Here is a 14,305-nt window from a genome sequence, read left to right on the forward strand (position 1 = left end):
TAGGCTGAAAGGATTGGAGATGTTGGTTATTGGAGGGTTTCACGGTTCCCCAGTTATGCTGTATGACCGAGGATGTAGTTGCGTTTTGCGAATTGTATGTTTTTACTTTTCTCTTCTTTGTTATTATTATCTTTCTTTTTCCTTTTATAGTCGAAAATTTGCTTTTATGCAAACCTTATTTTGAATTTTTTTAAATAAAAATTTCGGTTTTTTGACGTGTCGGTGATCAGTTGCCATTTACAAGAGCATATATTTTTTATAGGATTGCCGAAACGTCGAAAAATCACAATTAAAAAAAAAAAGATTGTAAGTTAACCTCTTACAATGATTGTGAGTTTGTTTTTCGTCGATAGCTTGAATTGTTGTCTTATAAATTTGGAAAAGTAGAACACCCCGTCTATTTAGTTTTGCCTTTTCAGTCGCGTATGTCGATTCCATATAAGGCTAGGTGGAACCAAAGTAACGAACGCAATCAGATTTTGTGACAGGAACATTGTTGTAGTTGATTTTGAGAGTTAGTTTTCGGAGAGTTACTATTTTTTTTTTAAATTTTATTTACTATTACGAGAAATCCTTGTGCCACATCAAGGAAGGCATACAATATTTGCGCTCGAGGAAAGAAGATATTTTGTACTTTTTTATTAAGTGCCTAGCTGAAAAAAAATTAATTGAATTTTCGAAAGGTCTGTAAAGATCGGGATGTAGATTAATTTACTATTAGACGCAATGACTTTGAAGAATCCTAGTCGATCCATTGAAACGAGACATCTTTTATAATGGTACTGCCTAGATGTTCGCAGCAACAATGATTAGAATTATACACTACCTTTTCTTAAATCATGACTTGGAAGTTAACAGTTTGAAATCCCAATCGAAGCAATAATTAAATGTAAAGTAAATATTAGAACAACAGAGAATCAGAAAACATTTTTACAAACTTCGAATTACTTAGGAACATTTTATCTTTCTACTCTAAAATAAGTTTATTTTGCCTTAGCCCAATCCGTCTAATTATAAACAGGAATATATAACACAAAGTTACTACAGAAGTAATTAAAAGTTCTAATTTAAAATAATTATTGATATAATGTTCATGTCCTCAAATGTTTAAATATGCATTATTTCATAAACCCTTAAACTTACATTACAGATTGAACTATTGACATGATTTATCAACAAAATTCAATTCTTACTATAATTTTACTTTTAACAGGGCACTTAAATATATTTATAAAAGTAGAATTAATACAGTAATTTCAAAATTTTATTCAATTACAAAAAGTTTATACATTCATACATCCTTGCCTCGAGGTTAATTTTCCTAAAGTTTTGTTATAATAAAAAGTCAATTTTAATTTTAGAACTCCTGCTATCCACCACAAATATTTATACTTTTGAAAAGCAGGCTGTAATGGAAGAATAAAAAATTACTTTCATAATTATGAGTTATTTTTTTATTATTCGATTTCGAATTCCAAAAGCTGTATTTTTTAATTTCGCATTTTGGCGAAATAAAGAGTTATTTCTTTTTATTATTAAGGAGGATTAAGAAAAGCTGCTTATCAGTTTACAATACTTTCTCATTTTAAACTTTCTAAGTAATGTTTAATAGCAACAATTTTAAATAGAAGTAAACTGTCTTCATATTAGATGTTTTAGCTTCCCGAATGCATAATATAACTGTTTATCAATGAATGGCATCAAACAATCCGTTGAATTTGGCAGAAAAATCCCACTATTTGGTAGATTCAATAAACATTATTCATGAATAATCAAAGAAATTCGAAAAATATTTGACACATGTCGCGTTTTCCCAATTAGCCCTCAGAGCGTAGAAGAAAAGGCTCTTTTTTTTAACTTGATTTTCTACCTTTGCAAGTATTTCAAGGCTAATACATATCAGTCGATTTTTTCTTTTATGTAGAATAAGAAATTAATATGTAGGGTTGTATATTAAATATATATACCAAGTTACAAAAATGAAAAGATGCTTTCAGTGAAAAAGCAAAAAAAAAAAAAATTCGTTTTAATCCCTGTCTAAAGCCGTTCACAAGTTTATTAGACTAATTCAACTAGATCTCGTGTTTAAAGCCGGTATTGTATGTGCGAAAAACTAGAATGAAATCAACAAAAACTATTTATATTTCCGTTTTGTTTTATCTAAGCCAGGTATACGCTTTTAAGTTATAAGTAATGCCATTAAATAAGTTATAAGGTTCTAAACCTCCTATGGTTCGTTGGAATCGTTTCAAAGTAGTCACAAGTTTTGTAAGTTTTGAAACAGGTCACAAGCTCGGTCGGCGAAACATTTTATATAATTTTTTTCTCCTCCAAAAAATTTTACGCTCAACTACTCGAAAGAGTTTAAATTCAAAATATCTCTGTGTCACCGACAGGAAAAGTAATACTTCTCAGTACATTCTCGCCTTTGACATCTACGGATTTGGATGTACAATATCCACTAACATATAACAATGACGATGGGTAGAAGCCGGAATGCGTCTGGCAGATCAAAACGCAAGAATAGACAGATCATAATTATCGGTAGCGGCCAAAAAACAAGAAAGATTATTTTGAAATTGTGCTTTTTCTTAGATGGTACCGTTATCAACACTTAGTTTTACACTCGACGACTCGATATAGTTAAAGAGTAGAAGAAATAAATAACACGCTCCTGTATATTATTCGAATTTCATTCAGGCAGAAATGAAAAGAGCCAGCAGTCGCTTCTCCCTGCTTATATCCCTGTTTTCAGTCTTCTTGTCATTATAATAAATCCTTCCTATTTACTAACGTCATTTTTGGAAATGTTACAATTAAACTAAATAGGACATTGACAGTCTTTTCCTTGCGCCTTCTGGTCTTCGACAAAATATACGGACTTGAATGTACTATTCACAATAGCGAGAAAGTCGACACGCGTCTGACAGGCCAAAACTGCATGTATTGTCGACCAAAATGATCGGAAACGACCAAGCTGCAATTAAAATTAACTGTATTTAAAAGTTATTTTACACGTAAGTTTATTCTTTGATGGTACGACGCTTAACAATAAGTTTTACACTTAGCTGTTCGATGTCTTTCAATTTAACAGCTAAATTTCTTTTAGTTATCGACAAGAATTAAGATAAAATGTTTTTGTTCATTGTTCAGATTTTACCAGAAGAAAGGATAAGAGCCTTGCTTCTTCCTGCTTATTACCCTCTCTTCACCTAACTGCTTATCTTTATAATAAATTCTTTATATTTACGTGAAAAATAGCCAGCTTCGTTGTTTCTGAACGTTTTAGCTATTAAAGGTTGATGACAGACCAAAAAAAGGGTGGATAGGTAAACCGACATGATCTATCTTACATTATCAAACTTCCTCACCCCAATATGAAATCTCATTACTTCTTCCCCACACCTTTTCCTGCTTTTTTTAAAGGGAAAATACCGACACGTTCGTCTTAAAACCATAAATTTGCTGTTTTGATTCGGTCTGTTTTAGCATTGTCACAAACTAAATAGCGTATTGTCTTATCATTACCGCTTCTCGACTTCGGCAAAATCTAGGGACTACTATATACAAAGACCCAGCACTGATGACGGCGAGAAGCCGAACGCATCTGCCAAAAAAACAGTACCGGTAGAACGGGTAGATGAAAATGGCCGGAAAATACCAAATACAAGTTCTTTTACTTATGTTTATTATTTTAACTTTTATAATTTATATATTTATTTTGAGTCAATTTATGCGAGATTAAGCATGTCTGTGTCTCGTGGCGCGACTCTGCGACTTATCCGTTAAGCGCAAGGATTTAAGATGGCCGAGCAGAGCGCAGCACTCGTAAACCCGCGGGGCTGTTATTAAATGGGAGGTCTCTAGATAATAAGGGGACTTGTAGAGAGGGAGGAAAAGAGAGAGAGAGATCGAGGCAAAAACATGAAAACTGGACGAAAACTGAAATTATCTAGCAATTTGAGTGGGTAGGGCAAAGAGGGGGCAGGATAAATGCTTATAGAAGTCAAGTATACGTCAGTCGAGAGAACGTCCATCCGCGGTTCGGTTGTTATGGTCAAGTGAGAGAGTACTACACGAGATCAAATTGTGGTTTGTGTGAGAGAAAACCGCCTGTCAGTGTTATTGTGATGGAAGAGGGACGGCCGAAGGAAGCGCGGAGCCCTCAGAATAACATCAGCGTAAGTGGTTCAAAAAAAGGCCTCACTACCCCCCAGACAGACATGATTTTTTATCTCTTAATTATATACGCTAATGAGCTGTTGGATCCGCCTCGTTAAATTCATTCGCATCGCTAAGCATGCATCCATAGGCTCGAGACCGTCTCCCGGCGAAAATCGGACTTCTTATCACGAGGGTTCTTATCATACCCCGTGACGGCACTGTCTATCCATCAAAACTGAACTTATTACACAAAAATTACTTCCTTTGTCATATTTTATCACGCATATACAACATTTGCATACCATATTCTATTTACAATTACACAAAAGTCATTAATTTTTTTGTTGACCAAACTAAAAAAAACTTGTATTAGCTTTTTTAGATTAAAATAAATATACGATTGTTCACCTAAAAGATAAAAACTCTGTTCCATCCTTTGTCGGATTGAGAAGTTCGTTCTCGTGACGCTAAAAACAAATGAATATTTATAATATAATTAAACTAAAACTAGCTCCGAGGGTCACGCTTTGTACGTTTCATGAAAACCACGGCAGGCTTGATTCAATAATGTCCTATATTCCTATCTCAAAAAATTCGGTCTAAAATCTCTTTTCTGATATGCTATGATCGATTTGATCGAATAGACTATGATGGAGACAATTTTTACTTATCTAAAAAATTTTTCATCATTGTTGATAAGTCTAATCAAAATGAATTGAGAAAACAAAATTTATATTAATGAACAAAGTTCTTGTTTAGATTCGTTACGCAATATAAGTAACGCTAACGATAAGTAAAAAAATCATCAAGTAGAAATCTTAGATCAATAATCAATGATTAAGCGCAGAGAAATAGATTAGCTTTGCTGAGATATATTATATANATCACTATTTCCTTAAAAAATTGACTAAGTGATAAATATACATTAAAAATGATGTGCGGATATAGGGTCAATTATAAATCAATGGGAGATTTTAACTATAAAACCTAGACTAGACATCTTGATATGGGTTTTATAATACTATTTGTGATGCCCACTGGTCTATTTTTATTTTCTTATGTTTGGATCTCGGTTTTCTAAAAATCACTCTAATCAAATTGAGAAAACATTAATTTGATCGCCTTAAAATCATTCTTGTCTATCATTATTACTCATTAAAACAAATCGACTAAGGGAAAATTATAGTTATCTCAGCGGTGCATGGCCAATTTTAACATTAAGCACCTGCTAACATTTGTTTTTAGCATAGTCAACAGCAAATTTTCCGTCCAACTCAACGTATAAATCTCTGTTAGGTCAATGTTAATTTTTAAAAATGCAAGAGTGATTAATGTTTTACTTATTTTCAACGATTGGCGTCCAATTTGGCCATTAAAATGTCGGACATTCTTGGTATTTTGTATTTACAATCTGATCCAAAAATAAGTGAAAATATAATAGATGCCAAGAGTCCGTTTTAGTCTTTTTTCGTGAGAGTCAATAGTTTTTTATTTAGTGGTATTAATGGTGTCTATTTTACTACTGATCATTAGTCAATTTTAGCATGGTTGAATATTAATGGTCAATAATGAAATTGAACTCTAGAAGCCATGAGATCAATTGTTCATTTTAACATATTTACATAGCGACGATGTTCCAACTAGTGAAATATGGAAGTGATATATGTATTTTAGAAATAGTCAATAGTCAATTTTAACATATTGTCTACTGAGGAAATTAGGTTATTAAGAAGGTCAATTTTAGCTTAATAAGTGTTCTGGTTTTTAAAAGAACATCAGTCAATTTTGACATCTTGGCTAAAAAAAAATTTTGTGTTAAAGCAAATGGTTAATTTCATAATTTCATTTACCTATTTAAAATCTTTTTTAGTTTTTACAACGATCAATAAAAAATAATGGTGTATTGTAATAGTCAAAGACCATTTTTCTTAAAATAGACATATGAGTTACAGTATGTGATTAGTCAATTTCAACGTATTTCCTAGTATGATTTTTATTAACCGCTATTTTAATTGATATTAACAAGGTTAATCAATGGTCAGTGCCTCCCTTGGGTCACCTCTAGCAGCTTTTGGTAATATTTATTTCAATGGTCAATTTTAGTGATTATGCTTGTTTTCGAAATTTGACAAGCCTATTTTTTTAGTCTATTGTCTTGGTCAATATATTGTTAATATCGTTCGTCAATAATGAATTTTATTTAAATAATGACATCCTTTTCCCTAGGCTTTCTACTGTCGATTTATTATCTTTAGTGATATGGGTCAATATTTGTATCTATTATCTCCATAGTCAATAGTGAATGGTTACAAATTAACTAAGTGATTAATCTTTTGTGAGATTTCTCAGTGTTGTCTGCGGGGCGACCTCAACTACAGGTACACTGAAGATGAAGTCCGGAAACGAGTCTGTCATACCCAACTAGACTAGATTAGTAAAAATTCAGCAGTCAATAGTCACTTTTAACATTTACTTCTAGGCTCTCTTAGCATTTTGTACGTTTTAAAAATACAATGTATACATATAATACATACAATATTTAAAGGTAAATTTTCTCATTCTCACTCGGACATCAACTCCCCATCTCCACCCCACCTTATGAGTTTTCCCTCCTTTTGCCATTTTTCAACGTTTTTTCATCTCAACTAAAAACCTTAATTAATTATCATGTATTAATTGGTCAAGCGGACCACGAAAGTAGTGAATTACTTAGGAGTATTAATTATATATTTGCTCAACTGATCGAAATTGATTTAATTGAAAAAAAAATATATACATCAAATATAATTAACACAATTAATTATTTGTGGTGTTTAGTGACCGTTAGTCAATGATTATTCGGAGATCCTGAGATGCGGTCCGGTGTGACGAGATGTGATAGTTAATTATAGTTTTCCAATTTTTTTGTATTTATTTTTATTTTCCTCTATTTTTTATAATTGTTTCATATAGGGTGATTTTTTTATACATCTTAATAGCAAGATTGTCCATATGGTTACCATGACTTGATTTATCGCCTGACCTTAATTTTATTTTCCGGCCTCTGCCAACTTGTAAAAATCATCCCAGGACATCAAACTAGTTTGATGCGGGTCGGGTCAAAAGGCAATTATGGCGGGGGTGAAAAACCGCCCTCGGAAAAAAGGAGGAAAGCCCCCATTAAATAATTTGGCTTTCAACCTGGTAAAGTCAACGTGGGGAAAGGTTGCCGGACTGGTAAAAAAGAGCCAGGTGTTTACTCAATTCGCTTTTTAGCATTTAGGCTGAAATTTTTTTTCCTTGTGTTAAATTTTCGAAAATTTTAAGAAATTTTATTGGATCCGTATTAGTGAAATGTCTGGAAAGCGATATCACGTAAGAAACTGGGTGTGCGCGTTTCGCTTTCACGTCTCCGCCGACCGGATGGCCATTATGGTTGAGTCATGATCTTATAAAATCCAATGAAACCCATAAAACCCCCATTGAGGACGTGCGAAGTTTAATCAGTCTGAAAAATAAATAACTTTAAAAACTTTAACCCATTAATCAGCGATGAAATGGGATAATTACAACTTAGTTTCTTGAGAGAGTACTTTGACCTCGACCATTGCAAAGCTTTCCTCATGTGATCTGTGAGTGATGAACCTTTAGTTTGATCTGTCAGAGGCGTTTGACTTTTCGACATCATAAGTATTGGGTCTGAACTACTAAAGCGAGGATAGGCAGATCAAAATTATTGTCAACAACAAAATATAAATTTATTGAATTTTTATTTAAAAAAAATAAAAAAGTAAAATTCTAGTGTTAGTTTTTAACTGTCAGCTCTCAGTTTCGATTGATATTTTTAAAAATCGATGTTAATTCCATGATTAATTACCGTAGTCGTCATTTTTTCCAGCCGGTTAGACGGATTATACAAAATTATGTACACGGTTAAAAAATAATTTGCAAATCGTTATACCTATAGTCGTTGTATGAGCTCGTTTATCCAAGATGTTCCCCCTTTAATTCATTAAATTGGCTAATCGGTCTACGAACGCTTACGAATTCAGAAGGGAGCTCATACGGAGATCTTATCGGCCATACTACCATATATAATTGGAACAAGACCTTCAAGTCTAATTTGAAACCCTTACGAGATGTTATCGTCGAGGTATGCTAATTGTGGGTACGACTCGGTGTCTATCGTGACAGATGAGGTGGCAACGAACTGAGGCAAGAAAGGAGAAAATCAAAACATAGTTTTATTAACAATAGTACGACTGTGCTTCTTCTAGTTACAGTCTAATATTCACAAAAACAAATTGAATAGTTTTTCAAGAGAACGAGACAACGAAGAGGGAAATTATAATTAATATAAATGTTAAATAAAATAGTTATTCAGATATCGTGAGATGCGGTCGGGTGTCGTCATCTCACGATATCTGAATAACTATCGATTAACGGTCACTAATCTCTACACACGTTAAATAAAATATGAGATAGAACGAGATAGAAAAAGTGGAAGAGATAGAATTATAGAAATAAAGTTAAATAGGTTAGAGAGGGAGAGAGGGAGAGAGAGAGAGAGAGAGAGAGAGAGAGAGAGAGAGAGAGAGAGAGAGAGAGAGAGAGAGAGAGAGAGATGAAAAAATCATCGCGGGAGAGGTAGATAGAAATAAATGTATGTTACAATACATTTGTAAGCCCATAATAAGAAATCCATTATGTAAATTCGGTTTTGTATTTTATTGCTTGTTTATTGTAGTTTAGTTACAAGTTGTGCTGTAATATCCTTTCTTTTTGTGTGTGCGAATCTGACTACTACCAAGCAGGTTTGCTCTTATCTTGTGATAAATTCTATGTTGCTGTCTATGAGTGTTCGGATTTAAAAAGTAAATATAAGTCCATATTTCACGGATTCTAGGTTCTTAGAAACAAGGCTTCGTAGCAAGAAAGCTTTCGAAATGACCTTACCCGTACATACCGTTCCAGCATGCAAGAAACAAATTAAACTCCATCATTCTCTAGCTAATAGCGTGAGGTTATAATTAAAAAATTTTGACTTAAGAAGAAATAAAATTAAATCTTTTAGAGAGTGAAATATAAAGTCGTTTGTTGTAAATTTGTCTGTGATATGTTTGGCGGTTTAAAGCGGTTATAAACAAGAAAATTAGACAAATACCTCCGGATTATTTCTAGTCAAAACTGGTCCTATAATATGGCATTTTTTGCTGTAAATTATCGCCTGATTTACAAGTAGTAACGGGACGACGAGTAATTGTACCCAATTAAAATTGTTAAAAAATATCATATTTGATTTTTTCCACTCTCTATCTGGGTGGTGGACCGAGTTTCCAAAAATTTCTGAAAAATCATACTACTGGATAAAAAAAATCATCTATATTCATGAATTCCGTCTAAATTGCCATAACTATGATAACGGTCATTTAGGGGATAATGATTTCTAATCAGCGGTAATTTTCGAGACATCCGTTAATTTGGTAGCAATCTGAGAAATTAGTGATTTCTTTTCAAATGCAATAGTTTCTGACAGCCAGGGGCCTTTAATAAGCATTGACTAAAAAACGAAGGAAGTATAATCACTTTACGTTTCTCTTCATTACGTTTAAAACCCATTTTTAATTGTACAAATCGGAACCTAATGCGGTCGTTTAATAACACAACTTAGTTTGGATTATAAACTATAATGATTTTATTTTGCAGGGTTAGTATTCCAATAAGCAGCACGTGATCGTTTTTATTGAAAACTTTATTTGTCTATTTTTTACAGTACTGTCGACGTTCGAGCAGTTTGCTCATCTTCTGGGACTATTATTTATTATACAGGAAACCACATTTTAGATTATTTATTGAGATAGATGCAAAATAAAATTTATACAATTTCGCGTGTAAAAAGAAGAAAACAACTAAAACTTTGAAGAAAATTATAACAATTTTGTTCATCAGGCTCATTTTAATTAAAGTAAAAATACCGACGTATGAAATATGGCCTATACTATTACAAATCATGAAACTATTCAAACTGGCATCAATAGCTATTTAACATTTTAAAAACTACCAGAAATGGATGAGAGAAAGAGTGAGTGAGACGGAGATAGAGAGACAGAGAAAGTGAGAGAGACGAGAAGAGAGACAGTGAGAGAGAGTGACGATGGGAGGGAGAGACGAACAGCAGGAAACGACGAACAAAAAGTAGACAGAAAAAAGAGAGAGACAGACAGACAGGCACATGTATGATCTATAAATAATATATACAAGTACATATTATATAAATAATTGAGCTTTTAAGACTTGGGTCACAAAATTTTGTACTTTAGCGGTCCGGGATCAAACTCTCGTACACTACACGCTCATCCTAATAAATACATTTACCTTTAATATAAAAAACACAATGCTTGTTTCTTCCGAAAATTGGGAACTCGAAGACTATTGTACTCAAGGAAAATTCTCTTATCTGGTGTTTAATGACACCAGATACTTGCCCTCTATACAGAGCAAAGGAATGATACCTTTCAATTATGTGGGAACATCGAGCAATATTTATCTAAATTTTTCTACACATACGTGGCTCTTAGGCCAAAGAGTGAATGTTCATGTATGACGTCCTATGGTCTATTCTTATATGTATNATAAACTTATGAACAAAACCCCATCCCAATAAGAGTTTTTATTATTATTGTTATATTAATTCATTTTCAAGGTAATTGTTTCCTATCGAAACCGTTTCACAAAAGTAATAATTAATTATTTACGACCTGGAAAGATGATGCGACACAGAAAATGGAATTCCCACCCGTTGGACATTAAGAGAAATGCCAAAAAAGCCGGCCAAATAATGAATTCCTCCAATTGAATTGATTATCATTATTCCCTCGTTAAAAGTATAAGCTAATTATAGTGGGGATATAACTGGTTTTTCACACCGACAACGGTGTTTATTCTATAATCGATTGCATTGGCCTAGGTAATATTTCTTTATCAAAATTAGACCTATCTGGTTTGATAAATATTACCATGTATTTTGGGTTGCATATAAAGCCGACCTATCTGGTTTATTCGTGGCTTGGGATTTATTTTTTTATGTTATAATCAAACAAGGAAAACAGCATAGACTGAAATATCGACGAATAATTTCATAAACCTGTATTTAAACGACTGGCAAAGGCTTGTTTATTTATGTAATCAAAGAGTTGTAGATGCTTAGTAAAGTTTACTATCCATAAAATTTTATAGCAATCATTATATGTTCTAAAAATATATATTGTTTATGAAAACATGGCTTATTTAATTTGAAGGTTATAAGCAGATGGAGAAAATAAAGTATTGACCGGCTTTAAGTTATTGTGTCCGCATCATCTCTACTAAACAACTTCAAGAATATAGCAATTCTTATAATAATATAGTAATTAAGAAATACTTTATCACTTCGGGTTCTGAATTAAAGAAAAGAGATAGTATACTCCCAATTAAGAATAGGCCAAGCGGGGCAGAGAAACGGACACATTTTTGGGCCAAATCCCAATCATACAATGAACATTTACTTGATATAAGAGGCTCTATATATGGAGTATGTAGGAAAGTAACCCAAAATGAGAATTGTGGTTGTACACGGCAGCGAGCATTTGACTCCCATGTTCCGATTTTTATGAAACAGGACTGTTTTATTGTGTTGACAGATATCTCGTTTGATGTTCTCTTGGGTGTTCATTGAGAGTGATTGTATTTATTAGAGTGGGAGGGCAGACGGTGGAATATTGAGTTCCCAATTGATATAGACAGAATGAAGGTACTGACTTGCCTTATCTACCTCTGCTATTGGCAAAACCTCGACACAACTCACATTCTCTTAAGTACATTGTTTCGTATTTCCATCATCATTCACTTAATTAGGGTGGTGGAGTACTCGATATTCCATCACTCTTTACACATATTATACAAACTAATCGAATTCGTCGATAGGGCAATTCTTGCACTACACATTCAATCTAATGAATACAATCACTCTTAATATACACAAAAAGAGATATTTCCCAAGTACTATTTAAAATAAGTTTTCAATTTCCTGTTTCCTCAAAAAATCGGTATACGAGACAAAAATACTCACTGCTGTGTTCAAACTTAATTATTTTACCGGGGTGGTATTTCAACTCGTTCCTTACATGGAACCAAGGAATGCCCTTAAATTACGTGGAACATATGTATCGAGCAACCTTAGTTATCTCGTATTGGGTTCCTTTGATAGTGTATTTATTACCGTAATTTTAAAGAGTGAAAATGCCACTTCTGGAATATTGATTACTTCATGAATTCAATTAGGTTTTAATTATTATTTTCGTTCCCATCAATGACTGTACGTCCAGAACAAAAAGATGTTTGTTTACTTCTTGAAAAAATAGGTTTGTTTAAAGTTTAGATCTTTGTACCTTTGTGTATGACGTATGCGTTATTTATTGAAACGCATGTATTTATTTGCGTGAATGGAAAGGCATATCCCCAATTACCTCAAAGAATATCGTATACTCTTGAGTAGTGTGAATCAATTGTGATGTGAGCATGTAGTTTATTAGCGTGAATGAGAGGGTTTATTTACAATTACCCCGAAGAATATCGAGTATCCAGTGATGATTGATGTAGTTTGCCGGCTCTACGAAAAATACAAAACATCACCTAATATTATTGTGAGTTAATAAAGTAAAAACCCTCGGAAATTCTCATGATGCTAATCTTAATAAGTAAACATGGAGAAACGACAAATACTCTACGTACCTTACTATGCTGGACAATCTGACTACTTATTTATGTTATGCCATTTTATTTTTATTGCAAAATAGATTGTGGGGTTTTTGTTAGTGTCCTTCTGTGGTCATATCTGCGGTTATAACTTATTATTGTCCATGATAGTAATTTAATTGTACATATTTTTGCCTGCAGTTCGTACTAAAATATATTTTATACTCATTTTTTAGAGGGGGATCTTTTTTATTTTTATTATTTCGGGAATTTATTATAACATAATATATGGTAGATGTCCATCGAAAAATGAGAACAATGTCTTTCTTACTACACTCGTTCTTACTACTTAAACATTACTACCCTTTCTGTTCCATTTGTTGTATATTTTATGAGAGTTAAAACTTAGAAAGCCTATCTTAAAAAATGTATTGTAATAGGAAACCTGAGTCGCTGTCGTTATTAGTGGGTGCATATATTAAAACAAAATAAAATAAAAAAGCACAAATAAAAACATTTTCCTTCAAATAGTTTTTTTCTGTAACAAGGTCTTTGGTTGATGATAATTACTTTTCAATTTAATTTAAGTTAAATTGTTTAATAAGTTGGTTTAAATTTTTGAGGGAGGTGAGAATAAAAATAAAACCATCGTAAGAAGGAAAACCACGATTTAAAAAATAAGACCAAAATGGGCTTAACGTGTCATGAGCAGTTAAAAAAAAATTTGATAACGTACATCTTCTCATAAGAAGTTACTAGCCGAAAACGTAATATATTTTGAAAAATGTTATTTAATGTTTAGGAAATATTTTAATACTATTTGATTTATCCAAATAATAAACTATAATTATTCAAATCCCTTAGATTTAATTGGCATGTTTTTAAAGCAATAAATGTATATTAAGCAATTATGTGCGCAAAAGTATTATTTTGTACAGCTATTTTTTCGTTAAATGATAGTTTTTTTACAAGTATTAATAATTAAATAATCTCATTTATTTAAGCCCTTAAGACTTATTATTGCCTTTTATTGTAGTAATCATACTTTGCAATTTCCATTTGATGTACAAAATAGATATTTTACAACCGACCACCCCTTAATATCATATGTTTCATAATATATAAACAATGCATTACCTTTAATTTCCCCTTATGTATTTATTATCAAAGGTTCCGACATTAAACTGGGTTAATATAAATTCAATTAATGTAAATTGCAATACGGTTGGTAAGATTAGAGCCGGCTATGATTGCCTCTGTATTAGTGTAATTGTCCCGCAATTAAACAAATGACCTTCCCCAAGCCGTCGAAGCAATTTGCCACTTTTAATTCCAAAAAGGAGTTCCAGCTGTAATTTACTCGAAAGTAAATCATTTATAATAATCTTTTATAAACGGACGTAATAATATTTAATCGAACCGTGAACAG

This window comes from Cimex lectularius, unplaced genomic scaffold, assembly GCF_000648675.2.
Source record: "Cimex lectularius strain Harlan isolate CLEC.00 unplaced genomic scaffold, Clec_2.1 scaffold198, whole genome shotgun sequence".
Lineage (NCBI taxonomy): Eukaryota > Metazoa > Arthropoda > Insecta > Hemiptera > Cimicidae > Cimex > Cimex lectularius.